This window comes from Geospiza fortis, unplaced genomic scaffold (assembly GCF_000277835.1).
Source record: "Geospiza fortis unplaced genomic scaffold, GeoFor_1.0 scaffold98, whole genome shotgun sequence".
NCBI lineage: Eukaryota > Metazoa > Chordata > Aves > Passeriformes > Thraupidae > Geospiza > Geospiza fortis.
In genome coordinates this window covers 9,024,628-9,049,485 of record NW_005054306.1, presented here as the reverse complement: position 1 = coordinate 9,049,485, position 24,858 = coordinate 9,024,628, and the positions used below count along the sequence as shown (strand labels likewise).

General features: G+C 41.1%; 1 protein-coding gene across 3 annotated transcripts in view; it reads right to left on the bottom strand.

Annotated features, from left to right (window-relative positions):
- PKIB (cAMP-dependent protein kinase inhibitor beta) overlaps window positions 1-24,858 on the bottom strand; it is a 54,117-nt gene that overhangs the window by 28,716 nt on the left and 543 nt on the right. The window contains exon 1 of one of the 3 annotated variants that reach the window (XM_031066673.1): window positions 24,775-24,858. The exons of 1 other annotated variant lie outside the window; for it this stretch is intronic. The gene's annotated coding sequence lies outside the window, so the exon portion shown is untranslated. Of the gene's footprint in view, window positions 1-17,571; window positions 17,651-24,774 lie in introns of those variants that run through there. One more of the 3 variants, XM_005418459.2, reaches the window with a different exon arrangement.

Here is a 24,858-nt window from a genome sequence, read left to right as displayed (position 1 = left end):
TAAGAGTCTCCATGTTTTGGAAACTGGGCATGGTGACAGATTTCCAGTTTGGCTGTGAGACATACAGAACAGAGCATGTGGTACTCCAAATCAGGCATCAAAAATCAGCTTTTTTTATTCTCAATAGGGCTGGCACCGAGTCCAGTTTCCAGATGGTTTTCTTGTTGCATGTTTCTGTTGCTTAGAGGAACACAGAAAAAGCAGAAGGGGAAGCGCTTCCCCACAAAGAAAGAAGGAATCAGAGAAACAGAAGTAAAAACATGAAGAATGAGTCAATAATTAGTAAGTTACGTCACCTTCCGTGTCACTTTTCTCCACTAAGGAACCAGCCATGGAAGCTCTCACTTTTATGCCAAACAATTCAGTGTTTGATTGGGCTGTCTGTAGTAGCTTTGGACGGCATTTTCCAGTCTTATTTACACAGTGAGATGCAAAACAATCCATTAAAATGCTTGTTATTTATTAATAAATGTGGTGTTTGAAAGGACAGATGCTCTTGTTTACCATCCCCTCAGATATCAGTCAGTCTTCATATCATGCTCTACCTTATGCAAAGTCTGACTTCTTTTGTTCTTTATCTGCTTTTGATATTTAATTATTCAAACTGCTTGATGACTGCATTAGGGTCTGGTTTAGTTGTTTCTATATTTGGAAACTTTCCTTACAGCTCACTGATTGCACATTCATTTATTAATCTAATTAAAAGCCAATGGGAAATTTCAGTTTAAGAATCTGAACACTGGAGTAGCTGTGGCTTCTAAAAGATGCCCAGCACAGCTGCAGGGCACATACTTAATACAGTGGGGACATGACAAAGTTGACCTAGAGAAATGCTAATTACACTCACCTTCAACTATGTGTAGGTGTTCCATTTATGTGTGGTACTAAAGCCCACTTAATACCTAGCAAAAGATATCTCAAATACAAGAGAGGATAATGTAAAATCAATAAACTGAAGCACACTATACAATCAAATGCCATTTGAAATCCAAGTTGTAGCGCTACACAACATCGTAGTGCACAGCTCCAGTACACATGAGCACTCGATTGCATGTCCAGTTTTCATAGCTGCATCCTTAAAAACAAATTCTTAAGCACTCTGTACAACTGGGGCCATAAATACTTATTTCATCTTATTTTCTAATTTTGTCTTTCAAAATACCAGTTGGAAGCTTAAGAGAGACTACCAGGACACAGAAGGTCCAAATGGTCAATTTCTGTTCTTAACTCTACAGAGTACTGAGTACTGCTGATGTCTACAATTCTCTGCCTCTGCTGGGGAAAGGTAAAAGCTGTTTAGCAACTTAAAGGATCGAGCCCTAGTAAAATTAAAGAAATGTGAAAGACTTCATCAGAAAGGTTTATTTAATTGGGGAATTTTTTTAACAGTAAGAGTTTTCCATGACATCTGATCTCATGCAACAGACTAGGTCATTCTTGTAAGGCTCTTTTGCTGCTGTGGTATTGAAGGCCACAGGCACAGGCCCTCTGAGACCAAGAGAGCAAAGATACAGCCAATTATAAAAAACATGGTTCCCAGGATACCATCCTGCCTAAGGGCATCCATAGGAAGCTGAGCCTGGGGCTTTTGGCTGCTGCTGAGAAGCAGTAGCTGTGATATAGAGAAATTGGGGCAGGATGCACAATAGCCTCTAACTCTACTGCACTTCCAGCCTTTGCCTCTTGACCTTCAACCCATCCTTATAATTTCCTCACTCTTTACCAACTTTTCTCTTTACCTTCCATCTTACTGATGCAGAATTCTAGGTAATAAATAAGCATTGCAATCTTACCACTTTTTTGTGTCAACTACAACTTGTCTTGAAGCAGAAATGCAGATTGTGGCAGGCAAAATGGAAACTACCTTTCCACAGACATAAACAGTGTATGGAAAGAGGAGCACCTCTGTCCCTAATCCTGCAGAAGCTAAGGAACAAGTGTACTATTGCTGCCAGCTGCACTGTAAAAAGGCAAATGAGTATTGCAGCATTAGGATCCATGAAATACAAGGGTCGGCAAGCAGCATTTTGAAGGGTAATTCAATTTTAATCCCTGGTCAGAGATTTGCCAAAGGCATAGAAGGTACTTCAGGCTTGCCACTGTCTGGACTACAGTCACAGACATGCCAGTGTGTCAGTAAAACACCTTTTTTCATGTGCCCTAGCAGAAGGCAGGCACAAGCAGAGCCACATAGACACAGCAGAGCTCCAACCAGCTTTATCTCCTGGCCTGAGACCAGAAAGAGACACAGACTCAAATGGGGCTGGGGAGGAAGCGTGGCTAATAATTTAATCGTTCCCATTATACTGTAGGGCCTATTGTGCTTGTTTGTCTCATGGAAAGGGAGAGAGGAAAGAAATCTCCCCCAAACATCAGTATACAATCTTCTGTGGCTTGCAGTCACAAACCAGTAAATTCAGAGGCAGACCTGTGTCTGAGCAAGGCTACAGCTTATTTCTGTGCAGGTTATCATACTGCACACAGGATTTTTAAAGCACAATTATAGCCTCTGACAGCCTACCTAAAGGAGTGGAGTGGTCACCATGGTAACACCTGCATCACATGGCAGTGAACACCTGATACCAATCAATCTTGAAAACATCTTTTTAAAGAAACAGCCTCCTGGAAAACTGTAGATGGAGATTTCTTTCTGAAACTACGAAGATGCTCTCTTATAACAAAAATGAAAGTTCTACCTTACCATCTTTTCATCTGACTCTCCCTGCACACAATCCTATCCTGTATAAGTTTATGAAAGTGATAAAAATTACAAAAGGCAATGGTGCTGTGTTGAGAAGAGTAACAAACATCACAGTACAGCTGGCATGTAAATGATACTTTGCATTTTTCCCCCAGAGCCTAAAATGTGGCTTCTGAGGATATAGCCATGCTCTGGTTGCTAAAACAAAATAGAAACATGCCTACTGTATTTCCCCCCCATCCTCTCAGGACAACAGACTTCCCTCAAATGTTAAAAAAACCCAGAAATGTAATCAGCTTCTTTCTCCCTTTTTGCTTTCTAAATCTGCAATTCAGTTTCATTGATTATAGTTGTATTCCTTTGTGGGGGTACAAGAAGAAAAATATGTTAAAGGAAGTGATATTTGCACTCAGTTTGGCACTGTGGGTTTCTGAAGCATATTCTGCCCTCCAGACACATCCAGCAGCCAGAGCAGATATAGTTGCTAAAGTCTTTGTGGGTTTTTGGCAGGTTGTTTTTTTTTTTTTTTCAGCTCAGTTCCAGCCCAACAGCCTTTGGGCTCTCTGTTCTGTGACTGCTCTTCTGCCTCTTTCAACAGTCTGACACCTCCTCTTATCCCAGTAAGGATAAATAACCACAGAAAATACCTCATGCAGGAAGTTCAACAGCCTCAGCAGCATTTCCAGCATAGTCTTATTTAATTCTATCTCAATTTATTGCTACTTTCATAATTTGAAGGTCTGCTTCTTAATTTTCCTTTGAAAAAGACTATTTTTGTCAGATGGTTTCCATCTTTGTCATCTTCCATTTCCTCTACATTCACTTTTTCAAGTAATTCACAGCTATAATCATCCATTCTGACAGTGCCTCTCCTTTACTGAGTAAGATTTCAGAACAGGAGAGCCACTGAATCTGCAAATACCATTGACTGACAAAAGTTGTATATCCAACTGCTGTAGAACTGATAACAAATCTGCACAGAAACTCTTTCAGCACCCTGGAGATGTGTGGAAAAACTGCATGAGTCCAAGGAGGTAACGAGACATGCTTTTGTAAGCTCACTGAAGTCACTAGAACAGGCCTCCCTCTGCTGTGCCCTCCTCACTGCTGAGCAACCACAGCAGATTATGTGCACAGGAACTGCTGCCACAGGTGGTTTGAGCTTATGTCTACACTGCACACAAAAGCTGATTAGGAAAATGCTTCCAAAACTTATTTCCAGAGTTCTGGTTATATCCAGAACTAACTGCTTAACTCATCAGATGGCCACTTAGAAAAAAGATGTGATCATTGCTGTTCAAGAAGAGTGCTATCAGGATTTTTCAGAGAAAGAAAGTGCAGTAACTGGGTGTTTATGCTATATATATATGTCACTTTGCATGTATCCATCTGAAATATCAAATTGTACTTGTTTAGCTCAGGTAGGTAAAAAAAATCCAGTTGTCTCCAATTTTAGTATAGTATTGGCCTCTACCTACAGGTGTGTTTCAGGAGAAAAGCGAGGCATTCTGCTTTGATGCTAGAAAAATAAAGGGAATTGATGATATGTAAAATTTGTGGCAGTTGTTCTCAGCCCTCACTATGTTATGCAAATAACTCCCAGCAGCTGTACCAGGTATTTATACTGTCTGTGATGTTCTACAAGTCAGCACTAGCTGTCATGCAGTCTTGTTATATATGAGGAAGTCCAGCTTTAAATCTGCTTTCATAGTGTGGAAGTTGCATTTATTCAGTGTGGTTCTGACATGTGTCTCATAGTAAATGGCATTTCTGCTCAACAGGGCAACAGACTCCAGCAGTAGATATATAAAGCTCCAAAATCAAAATGAAGATGTCCTTAACAGTGTACTGGGTTTTAATCTGTGGCAGGGCCCAGTTATGATTTTCAACCTGCACATAATCAATGACAGAAGAGATCCATTGATTCCACTGATTTTGGCTGGGATCAGAAACAATACTTCAACTATGCCAAATCTTTTGCAAAGGTAAGTGGCAAGGGAATATCAGGCAACTGCAAGAGAGTTGTTGAGAAAGCTCTTATGGCTTCCTGTGCTTTATCAGCCTGTGAAACAGTACTCAAAACCTGCCCTTCCCAAATCCATGGTTTAAAGATAACAAGACAATCTACACAGTGAAACACACAAATGCAGTCTACCCTCTCTCTGGAAGAGCATTGTCGTCAATAACTAATTAACTACGCACTTCTGCCTGGAAGCTGAACCTTATACTTGCCACCACAAAATGATGACTCATTTGTTTCCCATATCCATTTATAAATGAAGGGTCAGCACAAAAAAATAGCAGTGAGGGTCAAAATTGCCATGAATATTTTCATTACCTTCTCTATCAGGTCTGCATATGCTTTTGCTGACAGGAAGATCGGAAATCTTTCACCTCTATGCAGCCAACTCATCAGTGCTGTAGGAGCTGTCAGTACTGCAAGTTTTGAAATATATGCTAAACTGATGCTTTCTGATAAGGCTGCTACTATCCTTATGTGTATGAACTTAAAATACCAGACTCCAGATAGTGGACATGGCATCTGCCTTTTAGGTTGGTGCTCATTTTTAGTGCTCCCTGACGAATACAATCTTTGTGTAGGCATATCTACAATGGGAGTCTTTTTTATCCCTTGATGCTGTGCAGTAGCAATAAATAAAGAGTTATTTATAGAAGTACAAACACAAACCCACTAGATTTAATGATATATTTTCCTTTTGCACTTGTGTAAGATAGTAGTGAAAAAACAACTTGATAAAAATTTGGCCCATAAAGAGGAAACAGGATCAGAACAGCTGACCTTCCCAGCAAAACAATTCACACAGTCTGCCTTTCAAGTTTGCCTGTCAGATTCAGACTTCCATTCCTGGCACCTACGGTAAAAGGATTTTTTCCCCAGTCCAGTTACAATTTCTGAGTCTCAGTACTATCACTCAGACACATCTGATGTCTTTTTTTCTCCTCCTTTCAGTGTCTCAAAAAGCAAAAGGCAAAGATAAAGCCTAGGTTCTCTGACAGGCTTTTTCTTCACACTGTGATTAATGACGTTAATGTGCTTTATTGAATTTTCACTTGAAAACATCAAAACCAACATCCCTCTGAAGCAGTGTGGAAGAAAGGCACAAATTTGCCTCCTTGCTGCTGGCAGCATGGCCTGAAATTACTTAAAAAGGCTCAAAAACATTTGGAGACAGACGACCTACTCCTTGTATTTCCCTGTGAAATCCTTTAGACATAAACCATTGACCAAGCCAGGGACTAAGATTGGATTCAGCTGCACCAACACTCCAGTAGGAATTTAGAAAGCAAGGGGGTCCTCTTAGAAACCCACGACTCATCTGGATCATCTCCCTTATCTTTTAGATCTTTATCACTTTTCATTCTTGCTCTCCACATAAATCATCTAAAATTTGGTTCTAATCCAAGTTTGCTCTGTATGCTTTGTCTGTATAGCCAGTCATAGAATGAACCTTGCCACTGAATTTCGTCAAGATGCACCTTCTCAAATTCAGATTAAACCAGCTGCTGCTATTACCTTTGGCAGTGATTCCTTAAGTGACCTAAACCACTCATCTGTCACAGCCTCCTAAGAGAGAATTCATGGTGACTGTTGTCTCATTCTGCCTTCAGTTGAGCTTCCATCTGTGTTAGGAGCAGCCTCCTAAGTGCTGAGCTCTGTTAAGATGCATTTTATACCAGTTGTTGAGAGGCACAAGATTGCTGGCTCAACTCAGCTCCACTGCAGGGGAGGGACCAAACTTCAGCCTACACACAAACTCTTCTCCTTCATGCTTCCTCCTTCCATCACTGCAATTACAGCATCTTATAGGCTGTAAGAGGCAAACTTGCTCTTTCTTCTGAAATACACAAATATGGTACCAATTTAGATTGTGCACTGTGTAATTGTATTGATCTGAAGCACTGTTTCCCCACTTCAGCATGGTGCCCAGTCTCTGGAGGCTTTGAAGTAAAAAAAGGTGCCTACGTTGAAGAAATAAAGATGTGATGTTAAGGTGGATTGAATACTTTATCCAGCTCACGCTTACATCAGTGGGAACATTTCCAGGATCTCAAATGCAGGACAGGGGTCAAAGAGGGGTATTTTGTACAGATTTGGACTAGCAGCAAGTAATTCTGCCTTCTGTGAAGCATCTTTGAAACCTGAGAGGACGCACAATAACTTAATCCTCCTTACACAGCCTCTGCTGAACATGAAGGATATTGGCAGGCAAGATTTCCACATTGTAAAACCATATTTGAGGAGTTTATCTTTCAAAAATGGATGGAGCTTATCAATTTGCACATTTGTGCCATTCCCATACACAGAGAGAGGTGGGCTCTACATCTGAACAGATACTGGAGGTCAATTCAATTTCTTAACCCATCGTTGCAACTATTAAGCTAAACAACTTATGCCATAAGCATCGTCTGCAGTGAAATATGTAAAAAAATGACATTTCATGAGTTCTTTTACTAAGGTTAAAAAAAAGTCTATGGCTACTTGGTAGGTTATCTTATGCTTAAGCCAAATTTGCTTACAGTTGCAGTTCCTTCCTCTACCAGCAACTTGCATAAGGACATCCTCCTAGTTTCAGAAGAAATTTTACTGATGCAGGGAAAAAAACCCCAAAAATTATCCATACACAGTGTTATTAATATTTATTGATAAGCATTTACCACTCTAAATCTGTTCTAAACATTCAGGAATGAGAAATAAATGAAGATTGTTTTGAGCAGCGGATTTTTTTTTTTAAAAACAGAACGGTCTGTATTAATGAGGCTTAATTAAGCAACATTTCCTTAACGGTCCTGGCTGTAAGTACATACTGAATTACTTATTTGCAGACCTGCTGAGTATCTGCACTTCTCATGTGGAATCTCTAAGAATTTAAGTTAAATGACAGAGTGTAAAAATAATCTGCTGTAATTAGGCTTTAAGTATTATTTATACAAGTTTGGTTGTTTTGTTAACATACATTTTCTTCAGATCTTCAAATACAATGAGTAACCCTGTTCTCCTCAACAGAGCAGAGTTCCTGTTTCTCCCAGAGTTGTAAATAGTTCCTGTTTCATTCTTTTCTTCTGGGACATCTCAACCATTGGCATAATCAACAGATTGCTCATCTGAGGGGTGTTCACTGCACATACACCACTTCTCACCTCACACTATTTATGTGCGTGCTTGAGAGGCACAAGAGCAATGCTTTTGCCTTCAAAACTGCTCAGTCTGCAATGCACTGGCAACATCTCTACGTACCTGAAGTAGACAAGAAAATAGTGGCAACAGCTGTGGTAGGGACAATGAGAGAATCTCACCAGCTTGCAGAGGGTGATGATGAGACAACACTACCATGCAAAAGAGAGGTAAAATATGGCAGCAACGAGGCTTGGCTTTGGGAAGATTGTGCTATCATTCCAGACGTCCTGTCACTTGGCCAGATGTCTGTCAGAAACCAACATGCTGCAAATTCACACACCTCCGCAGATTTATGGTTTGCTTTCCAATACACATCATCTTAGTATTTCAAATATTCACAGAATTAAGAGGCAACAAATATCAATTGTTTCCAAAGCAGAACCTGCTTGATGTCAGGAAGGTGGTTTCAGGGAGCAATTTCTGGATATCTGTAGCAAATCTACCCTGGATTTGAAACTGCGTTCAACCTAAAGAGATGGGTGGGAGGCTCAGGAGGTAATCGATAATGTTGAGGAGGTAATAAAAAACCTGAAGGAAGAAAAATCTATCAAAAGCTATTAAACAGAAAAATATTATGTCTTACTCAAATAATCCATGAGCTCCTGAGCACAGAGACTATACAGCAGAAAGCACCTTCATATGTTCATAATGTTTTCTCTTATTTTTGACCTCTCTCAGCAACAAGACACTCACAGTAAATATCCATTTACCCATTTCGTAGGAACCAGCTCAGCTGTTCCCAGCTGCTCTCGACAGAAGTAGAGAAACAAAAACTCCCCAAAAGAAATCCCCATTATGTCAGTTCTTAGCCAAAGAAAAACTTCCTTTTCATACCAAAAAAAAGTCCAAGTCATTTACTCAACATTGGTTTAAGAAAATGTAGTCCTTTCTGTAAAAAGGCAGAACATCAAGCTTCTAACAAAAAGAAGACTAAAAAAAAATTTAATTTTGATTTCAACCTCAGAACTGGTGTGTAAGATAACCTCCAACTAGCCCCACAACTAGCCCCTCTTCCTGCAGAGAGGAAGGACTATCCTCTCCTATGTCAAGAAGTCTACTGTGTCAGCTGATTTTCAAGAGGTAGAAAGCAGAATTTGAAAGTGGAAAATTACAAGGGTATTTTGTGCTAATAAGCCATCAGCTTTCTGATGAAAATGGGAAAGGATCTCATTAACTTCAAAGTAGCATTAGACAATGAAAAAGCACTCTAAAGACTGAAAGAGCTCAATCAGAAAAGAATCTAAGATTATCAATTTTATCTTCCTATTGAAATTGTGTTACCCTTTCACTTGGGCTAAACTCTGCTTGAATGGTAAAATGGAAAGTTTCACAGTGCACAAAGACATGAAGAATACATAGCTTTTCCCATACTGATAATCCCATAAACCCAGCAACTCGGGACTGGTGGCTGCAGGGCAGCCCTGCAGTGCTGCCCTTCTGAAAGGGCGCCAACACAAGTAACCAAACCCTTTAACAGTGCCCTTAAAAGCAAGGTGATGATGAGGAAATTTAAAAGTCAAATGTCCCAAAGAATGAACACCTGCTTTCCTGTCTACAGAGATAGCTCCAGTAACATCTCTGACATAGGGCAGTCAAGAGCAGGAGACAATGACAATTTATGTGATGCCTCTACCATTAATACAGCCATCAGCATAGATGTGAGAGCTGAAGTCAGCAGTTCCAAAACTAAATCCCTCTTTAAAACCTATGACAAAAAGGAAAAGAGGTCAGAAGCCCAGAGAGACCCCAGCTGCAGGATGTGGTCACTTGCCAATGTTTAACTAAAGCAATCTGCTCTCACATGGGGGTTCTCTGAGGGCTGAATGGCATTTGGACGTGACGGGAAGGCAGTCCCAAGGAAGACAATGAATCATATCTGATCCCTAAAAAGATGCAGAGGGACAGCAGAAGTGCAAAAGGGGTTTCTTCAGTCTTTATTCTTGCATTGTGCAGGCCAGACACAGCTGCAGCCCAAGAGGTTCCCTAGCACTCCCTGGAACAACAGCATCTCTGCAAAGAGCAGAGAAGAAAAGCAGGAATTATTAAACCCCAGCCCTAACCTCTGCATATTATGGCTTCATTCAATAAACAGGATTTTTACAAGTGCTTTGCAATCCTCCCTACAAGATTCTATGCTGCTATCAGTAGGGGAATGCAATTTTACATGTCATGAAAACATGGTATTTATAGCTGCATGTAGCAAATAACAACAGTAAGATGCTGATATCAGATAACTGGTATTAATAGCAGAACAATTAGCCTGAAGCCTGGATGAAAAGCCTCAAGAGAAGTGTCTTCAAACACTGCCGCCCTCTCTAATTTCATATCACACTGTCACTGCACCTTCTCCTGCCTTTCCCCCACGCAGTGTCCTGCACGAGAACACTCATGTCTGTCAGCAAAAGGGTATCCATCAGGCAGACCCTGTAACTGCATTTGCTAATGCTTCTTTTGACCTCACAGGCTGTGAATGACCACGTGATATCCCGCTTCTGGTGTCACAGAGATCAAACCTGAAATAAAACAATGGAAGAAAGCCTTGGCACGTGGGGTATCACATGGATGAGAACTGAAGGTCACCTGCAGACTCGGTGCAATGTGACACCAAACCTCAGGCAGTGCGGTGGCATTCTTGCTCTTCTCTCTGCTGAAAGAGAGACCACTGAAATGGTGGGAGACTACCCGTGCAGCTTTTAGCAGCCTGTGAGTGAACATAATTCTGATATTAATTCACCAGGTATTCTTCCTAGTCCATCTCTGTCAGGTATGCACAGCAACAACATTCCCTCTGTTTATTCCAGGAGTGAATTCTTCCCTTCACCTATGCTGAGGAAAAGGATGAAAGCTTATTCTGAACACAGATCACATGTCAATGCTCTATATAAGCACATGGTCAGGCCACACATCAATTAACCACGCAGCTTTACAGTGACAAGCAGGCAGACCTATAGATTTTTTATTTGCCCTTGGTACGGAGGACATCTAAAAAAAAAGAAAGCAGGGCCAGTGTACCACTGTGCTGCAGAGATCCCTCTGAGAGGCTACTGTAGCCAGGCATGATTTGTAACAGATGTTCTGACGCATATCAGAAGCCAAATTCTCCCTAATTTACCTTCAACTTCCACAAGGCAGAGAGGTACCCACACAAAACTCTATCCTTCAAGTCCTGAGTGGTCCATTTCTCAGGTCTTGATCAGTCGTGGGTCTAAGCTGGCTAAAAATACCCTGTGAGGCAGGAAACTGTTCTTCCAAGAGCTGTTAAACAGTTCTTCCAAGGATGCACTGTTTCCAAACAAATGCATAAAACCCCCTTGAAACAGAAACAGGGCAGGATACATGTCACAGAAAGGAAGAGACACATGGCATAGGGCCTTAAGATTCCCTGTATTCAACCAAGTTCCTTTCAGAGTTTTATTCAATATCATAAAAATATTCGTGCATAGCAATTTAAGCACATCCATTCCCACTGAAGGATATCCAGGCTCTACAGTCAAATTATCATACAGCGCTCTGAGTTTTTTCTATTTGTCCTTAGTAATGTTTTGTTTCTCCAAAGAATCCTCAGGGCAGCAAGAAGGAGAGGAGACACCAGGTATTTAGCAGAACTATCATGTCTGTTAGTAGCACAAAAGCTACTCTGCCCCAAATATTGTCAGTCAGGGGTTTGTGCCTGACCCTCTTCCTACCACATGCTCTTAGGATCTACCAGTTAGCCAGTCCCACAGCATCCTCTCAGTTTTCATGGTCACGGAGTTTCATGAGCTAATACTTGTCTCTTTAGAGATATGTGCTTTGATCACATCTGGGAGCTGATTGTCAAATTTCTTGATATTTATAAGAAAATTGTATCTACGTGAAGAAAAAGGAAGCAACTTCTACAAATAAACTACTCTCCTGAAATTTTGATCTTTAGCTACAGAACTGAAGGCTGAAAAACAGGCATCAGATATCACAAACTGACATAGATAAAATAACCTAGTCAAAAGAGAGTGAGCTGCAGGTACACACTAAGTCCTTCACTAGTGCAAGTGGCAATTTTATCTGAAATTGTAAACGACTATAAAAAGAAAAATCAAAGTCAGGATTTACTAATAGCCTTTCTGAGATTTCATGCAACAAGAAAATGTGCTGAACCTACATGTCCAGGAAAGCTGTATTTAGTAGAGGGTGGTTGCAGATTGCTAACAAAGTGACCCAAAATAGTTGAATGGACCTGGAGTCAGAGGCCGTAGGGAAAAACAAATTGAGTGAAAAAAATATTGCCTAGTGTGCAGTGTCAGAACCCTTGCTTTGTGCAGCATGCCAGTATATGTCTCTGGGATCATAAACATTTCACAATGAATTTCTATTATCACATGGTAGGCACAGCTAAATCCAGGGCACATCACTCATTCGTCTCACTAGAGGACACGAACAGCTCAGTCTTTCAAGAAGCCTCCCTGGTGACACAGTTGTCTATTCTGTGCTTTGAAGGCTTCATCTCACAACTCAGAAGGCAATGTTTTCCCATTTTACCAGGGACAAGCTGGAGATTCATGAGAAAAGCTGCTCATACCTGAAAGACCCCCAAAGGAAGGATGGCCTCCAGCCACAGAAGAACACTGCCAATGCAGGATGCCCCACAACCATCCATGTCACCAAACCACATGGTGGAGGTGATCTTTCATGTGCCACAGCCTAGACTGCGGCACAAAACAACTCTGACAGCAAGATGTGGCTCATCATCAGGCTGAAGTAAAGGCTGAAGATGAGCAGAAATTCTGGCCACAGATCACCACAAATCCACCAAGCTGAGGTGGAGGTGTGAGGCCAAAGCCAGTGACGTGTTTATATGCTTGGATAAGGTGGCACTTGCTATGCTGCCTGGAGGTACTGTGAGCCCACACATCTAGGCTTTGTTAAAGCTCATTCTGGATTAACTGGATAGCTGCCCTCACCACTCAGCCCCAGGGAAAAAAAAAACCAAAACGGAAAAAAATCAGGGTTACATGGTAAAAATGCTTCTTCAAGATCAAGTTATGAAAAATAAGAATGGCTTAAATGAATTTCTGAATCAGAAGTAATCAATTTGGTAGTGTAATAGAAAATCTCTTTTGATCTGTTTGGCTTTTTTGTTTCTTGGTTGATTTTTTTAAATTTTGAACCATCCATCCCTCTAAAGCTCTGAACAATTCCTGCATTATCTCAGTAGGCACTGCTGATTCAAAGCAAGGATTAGTCACAAATCTGTGCCATCCCAGAGCCATTAAAACAGCAAGCTCGTGGATGGGAAAAGGGCATATGCATCTGATAACTAAGATGACCTTTCCTACAATACTCGTGTTTGATTACCAGTATCTTTTCTGGATATACAGTTTCAGCAGTACATTGTAATGTCCCAGTTCTTCCTGAGTTGTGGAGACAAAAATACGACAATCTTTACCACACCACAACAGTGCTGCTTATGCAGTGCAAAATCATGCAAAATCACCGAAACAATTTTATTCTTCAGAATAATGAAGATACTTTAATAAACCCTATTGAACCCAAGCATCAGTACCAACCCTAGTATTAAATTGTTGAATACGGAACAGTTTTTCTGTGGGAAATTTATGACCAAAGGAAATATTCTAGCCTTGGTATTTTTATAGCATCCATTCATTTTTAATGGAGGATGGAGCTACCCAAGATTTAAAATGGTATTCAAAGTGTCCTTTACCTTGAAGAAGAAAAGTAACCTGCATTGGAATACTGTGCCAAAGCCCCCAAAAGATGAGATGACACCTGGGTGCAACTGCTGTTGCCAAAGTACTTTCATTTAGTCAGGCACCATTCTCCTCAACAGACATCCTGCCCGTTTTGGTAACAAAACAAAACCATCCTGACCTTTAATCTCACTCCTCTGCTCAGTAGCATTGATGCCCATTGTCTAAGTGTACAGGCAGGGGTCCTCAAGCCCTCTGCATGTACCACAGACCTGGTTCCCTAAGCTCTCCCTGCTCTGTCACCTCAGCTCTGCCCCTCTCTCCCACTGGTGGCTGCTTCCAAGTAAACATCCTGGAAACTCAACACCTAAGACAAGAAGCACAGACAGTTCAGGAGCTGTTTACTAGTGACTTATTACCAAGCAGCATGATCGGAGGAAAATAAAATAATAAACTTTTATTTTTGTTCCTCTAATTTAGAAAATGAGGGCACAATTTTCTCCAGAAAGCAGATGCCACAGAATTATTAGTCGGTGTTTCCTTGTTCACAGTTTAAACATTAAAATTGGAGTTGCAATAAGTGTTTGTTGAATGTTTAGCACAGTTAAGCTCTATTTTTCTCTAGAGAAGTATAATTTCAGATGTTACAGTTCACCAACAAATTCTCAATGCCATATTTGTTCAGAGTGGCATTTCTCCTAGGATCTACAACTCCAGAGCTACACTGAAACATAATTAACAATATAACACATCACTGTAGGTCCTCTGCATCTTCCACTTGCAAACAAACTGGTGCTAAACTCTGTCATATCCCAGCAGCACTCTCTTCTCAGCTTTCCTTCCTCCTCACCTCAGCTTCCCTTCCTCCTCATCCTCCCCCTCTAAATTCAGAGACACAGATCTACAGAAAACATGCCAAGATACTTTCTGAAGGGATGTAAAAAGGAGAACAACATTGTGTATTTTCCTCACCCAAAATAAGCTTATGTGCCTTTTATACCGTCCATACGCTTATTTTCTTAACAATTTTTGAAACTCCCGTACTGATACCAGACAGGAACAAGCTTTCCTCAGTTTCAGGATTATTACCCCCCTGAGGATTTTGCTCCTCTGAACATTTCCAGAACATCTCCAGCCTCTCCCAAGTTCAGCAGTGGCTATGTTGGCACTGTGCAAACACATCTCCCAACACCACTGAGCTGTTTTTAGCTCCCATGCTGCCTGAGGCTGAGCATCTTCCCCCTCATCACATCCCATTTAGTGATGAGCCATCTATCCTCATGCTTCTGAATGCTACATTCTCTCTTAGGATGGAGCCTTAAAAAAACATGTTCCAACAAAAGAGCATGTCTCTATGTGTTCTGCTGTCGAGGCCTTTGCCCCAAAATCAGAACGAGGTCTCACCCTACACCTCTTTTGTTCAGTTGTATAAATAGACTGGTGTGACGGTGTTCAAAGGGGTCTTAGGATGAGGGAAGAGACAAGGATCTGACTCCATGTTTCAGAAGGCTTGATTTATTATTTTAGATACATATTATACTAAAACCATACTAAAAGAATAGAAGAAAGGATTTCATCAGAAGGCTAGCTAAGAACAGAAAAAGAAAGAATGATAACAAAAGCTTGTGTCTTGGACAGAGAGTCCGAGCCAGCTGACTGTGATTGGCCATTAATTAGAAACAACCACATGAGACCAATCACAGATGCACCTGTTGCATTCCACAGCAGCAGATAATCACTGTTTACATTTTGTTCCTGAGGCCTCTCAGCTTCTCAAGAGAAGGAAAGGATTTTTCAGAAAATATGGCTACAGACTGGATCTGCTGTCTTGCAGAAGCAGCTCAGACTGGCATGGGAGGAGTGAAGCCAGATCCCCCTGCCAGCTCCTGGTAAGACATCTGAACAAATATCCCCATTTTGGGAACAGCTTAACTTCAGATGGTAATTATGTTCCACCTTTGAGGGGCTCCTGCTTTTCTAAGCCTGAAGGCTGGACTGCCTCCCCTGCCACAGCCCCAGCCAAGGGATCTGCTGCCATCCGTGCATGGAATGTGACTCCTGTCAGATGGCAGCTCGGGCTGTCAGCTTCACTTCTCCTCCCCCATGAAACAGTGACACTGGGAAGTCTGAACAAGGAAACTGGGATTATGGGAGACATCCTTTGCCCCAGAGATGGCAGTGCCGGCTGTTATCTCTGCTCTCCAGTTCTCAACCAGGAATAGAGCAGCAACAAATGCACTCAATCCTACACTGAAAAGCAGCCATACAGAAAGGCCTGAGCTGGAAATCCCAGCTTTTTGATGCCTTTAATCAAATGCAACAGCTCTGGGAGGAGAGGTGAGAGTGAGCATGTGGGGAGAGTGAGGGAGGTAAGGTGAGAGTGGGGAGGTAGTAAAAATTGACCTTTTTTAAATTTGCGTTGATTCACCTCTGATCTTACATGCTTTTTCCTAAATTCTGAAAAGGTACAGAAATGAGGCCAAGATACAGATAAAAAAAATAAAATTAACCATTCCCTCTCAAAAGATATGCCTAGAAAAAAAAATTATAGTTAATACTTCTAGTAAGGATTAATCAAGCCATTAAACTATAAAAAGCTTCATAAAAAAAAAAGGTGGATCTCTAAATCTCATCTTTCAGTTCTTCCAGAGTACTTACTTAATTTTAAGCAACAGAATTTCAGATTCTAGGTTTTACAAAAATCTAAAGAACAAGCAACTTTTAAAATCATTAAGGTGTGAAGTTTTAATTGACTTTTTTGGTTGTCAGAATCATGAGGCGGATATCACTTCATGTGGATGTGCAAAATTGATCAGCTGAATAAATTTATTCAGTTTTCTTCTATGTTCTGTAGACCACCAACTGCTACTAAAGAGGCCTCCAGCTTTCTTCCTTCTCCCTTTATATGACAAAATTTACCTCTCTACAATGGCTGGATTGTTAACCAGTCACTTAATTAACACAATGAATATACAGCTGAATGTTTCATTACATCCCTTCAAGATAACTAAGTTTCTGTAACAACATTCAATTTCCATGCTAAGATGTGTGAATTATTATAGTTGACTCAACCCAAGAAATTGCATCTCCTTAAAGGAGATTACAGCAAGTAGGTTTCCATTTGGAATTATTTTAATACTCAGTAAAGCAAAATGAATCAGTATAATAATATTAGTATCATAATAATCTTATTTTTTTTTTTTTAGCTTAAAAACTTGCTAGAATAGAATACACTGAGTCTCTTGGGAAATCTGTTCAAGAAACACATCCAATTTATTCTGTTTTACTTTGGAGTGTTACTTCCAGCTACCTATAACTAATGAGAATCCAGAAGGAGAGAAGGCACATAAAAGTGAGTTACTCATTAATAAAAGGAAATACATGGACAGCATGTACTCTCTCTTCAAACTGTAAATAATAAAACTACCAATTCAGAACAGGAAAAGCCAGCATTGCCTTTTCAGTGATGCTTTCTCCTAAAAGGATCATGCCTTATGATAAACACCTTCCATGTTCAAGTGGAGACTTTCCAATCACATCAATGATAGGTTGTTTCCATTAGAAATTGGCTGAGAATTATTTTTATTCAATTTAATTCCTTCCACAATTCTAGCTTTTCCAGCAAACAAATGCAAGTTCAAGGGGAAAAAAAACAAATATTCCTCCAATCCTCACACATTCATCTTTTTAAGCTTTTTTAAGCTCTCTGAGGTAAACAGCAAGCACTTTTAGTGACAGTTTCTGAGTAATGATGGGGAAAAGAGGGGAAGTGGTTGAAAGCACCACTGGCTTCTTAATGCCATCTCTTTTATATTACTCAGGGAACACATGTTCAATCACTGCTTATGAAACAGCTTTGACAACATGGAGAGGAGCTTTTTGCTTGATGTTTGCTTAAATGAAACTCCATCTATTGTAGGAGCAATTGCTTATAGTTTACTTTTTGGCGTGGCTCTTCAGTATTTTTTTGTTAAACAGAAGCAACTCACAGTCTTAACGATAGATTAGTCAGTGGCTGTCTTCTCTGGAGCCTTTGTTACCGAGAGGTTTCACTGCAATCCAGCTCTTCTGGGAAGAAATTTAGAGAAAATATCAGAACGGTGGTAACAACAGAATTTCTAACACCTGACCTTTCCAAGAAGAAAAACAAGCGAGACACATTAGAAGACCCCATCCCCGCTCAGGGACCTTTCTTTTAAAGTCACACCATTGCACATGATGCCTACTCCCAAGAAAGCAATAGGCTCAGTGTTTCATTTCTGAACACAGAACATAACTATCACATTAAAGCTTTAGCAAAACATGTTTACGTAAGTCCCTGCATTTTTATTATACTGCATTGTGCCTTGGAGAAAGCTTTTCTTAAGTGAACAAAGGCTGCAGCAGACTTAATTAGACTTGAAACCTGAAATAGATCGCATGTCATACACTTAGAAATTGTTTTACAACACTGGATTTAACCATATCTAAAGCAGATTGTATTGGCAAGATATTTTAAGGCAGGGAGTGCAAACCACTACGCTGTTGCTAGCATCTATTTGTTATTTTTTATTAAAGGTACTGTCAACTGGCCTTCTTTCAGTCTGTTAAATAAGGTTCCTCTTCCCTGTTATGTTTTTCATGCATAAATAGTTAACAAAGGCTTCACAGCAACTTTTCAGAGGCTCAGCTTTGAGCTTGGAATGACAGGGTCACGGGACAACTCTGGACAGGGCTCCGGAGTCTCTGGTCCAGCACCAAGGTCAGAAGGGACTGTGCTCCCTCGGGGCTGGAACTCCCCAGAGCAGACCTGGCACAGCCACTCTGGGCAGCCCACACCACTGCCTCCTTGGATTCTTTTCCTTGTGCACCATCTGAACCTCTGGCTTGCTCCTCCCTCCCCGTGGTACCAGAGGCTGCTGTCAGCACCTCCAGAGCCATCTTCTTCCAGACTGAGCCAGTCCATCCCTCAGCCTTTCTTCATGGGGCAACTGCTCCAGCCATGACCATCGTGCTTTTGGTACTCTAGAAAATGGCTCCTTCCCCGGAGGAGAGTGCATCCTGTTTTGCAAGGAAACAGGAAAGGTGAACTACACTGATGGCACAACATCATCTGACTCCCTGTGTCCAGGGAACCACAATCCTGTGCCCAAGCCCTGCTCTGCTACAGGCAGGGTTGCAGCTAAATCACTGTCTTCCCATCATAAGTTATCTCTGTGGCAGCATCCCATCCATCCTCTGGAAGAAATGGCAACAATTGCTGACCTCTGCCCTGCTCCTCAGTTCCATGGTGGTTTTCCTTTTTTTTTTTTTTTCAGACCAGTTTATAAAACCAATCCTCAAAATTTCTATTCATACAAACAGCAGAAAAACTTCAGCACTCCCACTGTATCGTGGACTTAAATCAAGATGAAGTACCATGTGATTGCTTAACACTTTTTGTGTCATCTGCCAAAGCAAACAATGATATTCACAACTGGCTAAGCCCTGAGAAATACGTATACTTCAAGCAAACCATATCCTTCTACTTGGTACTATGGGGAAATTCTAGTTCAAACACTATTTTCAGAACCGCTTGTCCATTCAGAATTTCTAGGCATCATCTTCCCATCTTCTGCTTCCTTTAGTCCTCTCACCCAACCAAACCTCATCAACAAGAGATGGAAGAGACATAACAAGGTATATTTCCAGGACAAATCTTACCAACACTATTTAATGGTGTTAATTAAGGACTTAGTTAAGGACTATAAAATCCACCTCTGTAGATAGAAATTGCTTATGAACAAAGCATACCATGTATTGGCCAGGAACTAAAGTTATTTTTGATGAGGCAGAGGAAGGGTACAGAATCATCTCAATGACAATGTCTTTGTCATTACTCAGTGAAATACCACAGAGCACTTTCTTCACTTAGTATGAAATATTTAAGAGCTGCAAATGCTTCTGCATCTGTCTGAGCAAGACCAAGGTACCTTGTAATGAAGAAGACATAAAATATCGATGAGTCAGGTGCTCAGCTAAAAGACACAAATGACACAAGACTCCAAAGCCAGCAAAACAAAACTTAAAAGGGATGCTCAGCCTGAGCAAAGGGCAGTGCTTTATACAGACAGAACATCAAGTTGCGTGGTGTTGAACGCTGCACATCTTCCAAGGGCATTTCAACAACTCCAAAGCTGCATTACTAATCACAGTTCCAGGTTTGCCTATGGACAAACTTCTGGATTTCCAACAGAATGTTGTGGATCAGTTGCAAAGGTAATTGAAAAAAGCTAAAATAAAAGGCTACCCATTTGTCCATGGGGGCTGGAAAGCAGTATAAATTATTCCCTCTGTTCTGCCTCAGCAGGTGCTCAGAATGGCAAGCATAAACATCACTGTGTACTGTAAACCCAGTTCACCTTCCTCTGTTGGATGGAATATGTGGACAGGATGGGGAAAGACAACAGAGACAGCTTTGCTATTATTATATGTGCAGTAAGTACTGCTTAATCTGTAGATTAAAAGAAGAAGCAGCAAAAAGAAAAAAGCAAGTGCTCCCTGATCTGCAACTGTTCTTCTGGGATCTTCCTAGGGACACAGAAAATTGAATATTTTTCATTCAGAGCTGCATCCTTGCAGCACAACCCAGCATAGAAACTGCCCCTACCTCTGGTTTCAGCACGGAAAGATGTGTGCCACATACCAAAGCAAAGACATGCACAAAACCTCTGCTGCGTATATTCAGTGCTTTTTGTGCTCAGGGAAGCTGGCTGAAATGCTCCTGTGAAAGTGCTTCAGCCTGGGTGCACCTGGCCAGAGCTCCACACCCCAAGGCTGCTCAAGATCTGTCTCCCCACATACAGGGCAAACCTGACCCTCGTAAAATCATCACCTCCCTCTGCTGACTGTTTTTTTTTTGGCTATACTCAGACACACTGCCTCAGCCACAGCTAAACCATGTGAAGGACTCCTGCTGCCAGCCCACCCCAGCCCTCCCCTGGTCTCTGGGCACAGGCCACACTCCCTCTCTGCAGGATGTCACTGCCTTTCTCTGCCCTGCCAAGGTAAGGGCACAAGATTGCACATCCTACCCAATCCTTCCCCACAGCACAAGTTAAACACTTCCCTGGCAGGGTTTTCATATCCATCCCTTGGATGCATTTGAAGTGAAGCAGACTGGGTAGCACCTACGTACGATGCTACATCCCACGTTTCTGGGAGCGATGTAACCACTGGTGAGAAACTGCTGTGGGAGTTGTCTCTGACACCAGCTGGGAGGCACCCAGCCCAGGCTGTGGGGTGGCAGCTACCTGGAGCACAGGGAGAGCCTGTGGGGCTGCCAGAAGCCAGGTCCTTGCAGCAGGGAAGGATGTTTGGCTTCAGCCAAGCGCAAGAGGATGAGGCAGGGCAAGACCTCACATAAGCGTTTGTTCCCAGAAAAAGACATCACTGTGCACCTTGTCCTTCTTCTTGCTAATATCAAACCAGAATAAAGTCAAATGGAATTGCTATGCAAACATGGTGGTGCTCTGTCTTCAGTGGGGAATGAAGGCTTTCATGTATATAAATGACTGTAAAAGATGTAGAGGAGAGCTTTGTGCAACGTAAATGCAGAAAAATATTTTCAAAGAAATCAACATTATTCGGTGACCACTTTATTATTTATATATGTACATTCATACCCAGAGAACAAGGCTAGTTGATACAATTTCTACAACAGGAAAAAAGCTAGCAAATCAACTTAATACACTATTAAATCTTTCAAAAGAAAAAAAATTAAAATAAAAAAAAAATCAACCAAACCCAACCATCTCAAAAAAACCTACCCACAGTAATTTTACAGGGAGATAATGAAAGAGAAAAGACACATAAGTATTGTCATGCTATTAATGTTGGCAAGACAAGAAAGGAGAAAATGGGCAATTACCCGTAAACACAGCTCCTCAGTTGTGTAACAAAACAAATAATCAGAACAAAACCCACCACCTAAAAGTCAATAAAAGCACATGTATTCATAAAGGTCTTGCTAGATAAACTCACAACACCTTTTCATATTTCTCCTCCATTATCCTTCTCATGACACGGGGAGAGTGTTACAGCATCCTGCTGTGCAGAAAAAGCAGGAGAGGACGTTCAGATGCAGCCTTAACCAGAAGAAACAGCAGTGGCAGTAGGAAGCAAATTGAAGTCTAATCAAAAACTTGTAAGCAATTGAGAGAAACTGATTGTGGAAGAAGCTAGGCTTTATTGTGACCACAGTAATCGAGTGTTTGCACTGAGTCAAGAAAACAAAGAAAATTATTGCACCACTGGCTATCAACCCTGTATCAAGAAGTATTAAATTATGGACAAGGAAAGCAAAACATCAGCTTATGAAGTTGAGGAATGACAGTGTTAGTATTCATAGCTCATTATCAGAAACATCTCAGACCTATTGAGCTTGTTTTGAGAGGACTATGGAGAAAAAAAAGCCTGATCAAAACTTTCACAACTGTGCACTCCCATGGAGCAAATTGAAAAATATAATCACCAAGCCTTGAGCAGCAGAAGTTAAAAAGCTCAGCATCCCATGGAGCACCCATAGAAATTTTCTGATGTCTATTAAGCTGAATGCTTTCTACAGTGCTTCCTTCAGTGAGGGCATCAACCCCATCTCCCTCATCTCCCTGGCTACCAGAAGCCTTGAGGTTTGTAAAATTTCATCACTTTGAAATCTCTGCTCTTCTGCTTATATTGGCAGAAATTAATCCCCAAGGGTAAACAAAATACACCAAGGCAATGAGGGGAGCTATCAGTCAGACAGCATTATTATTGTTTCAGCTTCATCTCCTTAGGAAACCAGGCTGAAATTAATATAGTCAGGGCAGAAGGGAAGAAATAACAAACATAAATCTAAAATGGGAGAAACTTCTAAAACCAGAATCTTTAAGTCAAGTACAGAAGACATTATTTCACGTGAGGAAAGCCAGATTTGGGAGCTTTTCACAAACAGATCACCATTTCTGACTTTCTAGGATTTCTGCTAAGCCACACTCTTAGGCTGCAATGAAAATCTGGATGATCCCCTTGTAAAAACACAAACGCCAGAATCTTAATCCATTCTAACACAGATGTTTGACTGTCTAAATACTTCTACCAGACAAGATCACTTGGATTTATTTTTGTAATTCTCCCCTTTCAGTGGTGGGGGTGATCCCATGGGTCTGAGTGGCCAGTCTGGATCCCACAGAGTGCAAAAAATCGATCAAAAATCCTGAATTGTTCCACTGCTCACAAAACTATTTGAGAGAACGAGGTGCACCCTAGGGAGAAGCTGCAAGGCACGGAGGCTCTTTGGACATCAAGTGAAGAGAACACATCAATTTCCCTCACTTTTCCCCCAAAGCCAGTCAAGAGGAAGCCATGCCTAGACAACTGAGCGGGGTCCTGAGGCATCTTCACCAAGGAGGAGAAATCAACAAAGTACAGGAAAAGGCCAGCAGGAGTTCAGGGAACATATGATCTTGAGCTGGCGGAGACAACTATACAAATTATTCCTCACAGATTGTCCACCCCAGGTTTTAGAAACTGAAGGAAACAGTTACATTCTGAAAGGCTCATTAAAAACCCTCATCAGTATACTAACATATACTGTTATATGTTAGTATATATTAGTTAGTATATAGAAAATATTATTTGCTAACAGGAAAGTCAGTGAATGGACACAAGGGAACTGTTTTGCACTTTCAGACAGATTAACAATATGACCTGAGTTTCTCTGCATTTCATGACTTGCATCAATATTTTTTTACATTTGTCATGATTTTCAAGTTCATGCATATTTTTATAGCAAACTGATGTGTTATGCTGTTTTGCCTTAATTTGCAACTGTCATGACACATCTAATTTAAAAAAAGAGAAAAAGAAAAGAGACTGGTCTCTGTTCCAACAAGATATATTACAAAACCAAGGTACAGAACTAAACCTTCACTCTAATAGTGCACTAAAGTGTGTGATTTCAGAAGTTCTGTATTTATAGTTAAGTTTCAAATTATCTTACTTAAATTTGTAAGTATTTGCTATCAAGCACAATGTAATATTTCAAAACGATAATGGCTTGCACATTCAAATTCAAAACTTCAAAGAGAATATTATAAGTTGAAACAAAAAAATTCAGTAACTCAGACCATTGTCATCTCCATGACTTCCTCAGTCAGAAAAGATAAACAAAGTGTCATTGTCTTCCCTTCAGCTGTTTTTAAGGTCTCTGTTTTGATCAAATTTTTATCAAGAAATTGGTTTTTTTTCCTAGATACAGAAGGTGATGAAGTTATACTGTGTAAGTCAATATGGCCTGTGTATTTCCACATTAACCAGTCCTAACCACAATGCCCCCAAAGGTAATTTTATCCATTGCTTCAGGAATTTTTAATACTCCTTTACTTCTCTCTTTGCTAAAAACACTTGCCTGCTCTACAGAGTCCAAAAATAACTTCAACAACTGCAAAGAAGCATCATTTATAACTGGATTAAGAAACAATTCTCTTACGGTCAACATTCAGTGGCAATCAGAAAGAAAAAAAAAAATTCCTGCCTTGCATGCGATCTAAATACAAAGACATTCCTTGCAAACACAGAAAGCTGCAAGTCGGTGATGTATTTTAACTGGTCTTCTAGGAATATATTTTGCATCCACAAACTACATGTTACTTGTTCATTATCGTGTCTGTGCAACTTAACTTATGGACTTCATGCACAACTGTTATGTTTCAAATACGTGTTGTGATATACCTAAGCAGTAAATTACTCTCTAGCCTTCGTGTTGTCACCACTGATTAATTTGACCACATAAACATAATTTCATTAAGGAGACGTGCTTAAAAATCGCACCTGGCGCACTTCTGATTGCTTTTCTGCCGGAGAAAAAGTCATTTCAGTTTCCTTCCCGATGAGAGGCAGCCTATGTATAACACAGATTAGCGGCTTCCCCGAAAGGTTAATAATACCTGGCGCTAAGGAACATTAAACCCGGTCAGTCCGGAAGCATCCAGGGCAGGGAGGCAGAGGCAGATCGCCCGTGACCTATCCCGAAGAACGCCTGGGACGCGGTGGTCGGACACGGGACACCACGTCCCCAGGACCACCCTCCCCAGCAGCTTCACCGCTCCTCGCCCGCCCTCTGCTCCAAACTTCTCCCCGTTCCCTTCGATGCCCGAAGGGCTGCCCAGGGCCGGCAGGGACGCGCTCAGTACCTGGGCACTCCACGTCGCCGGGAACGCTCCGGTTGGCGAGCGGCCCCTCCGCGACCCCCCCGCTCCTGCGGGATGTTCCCAGCC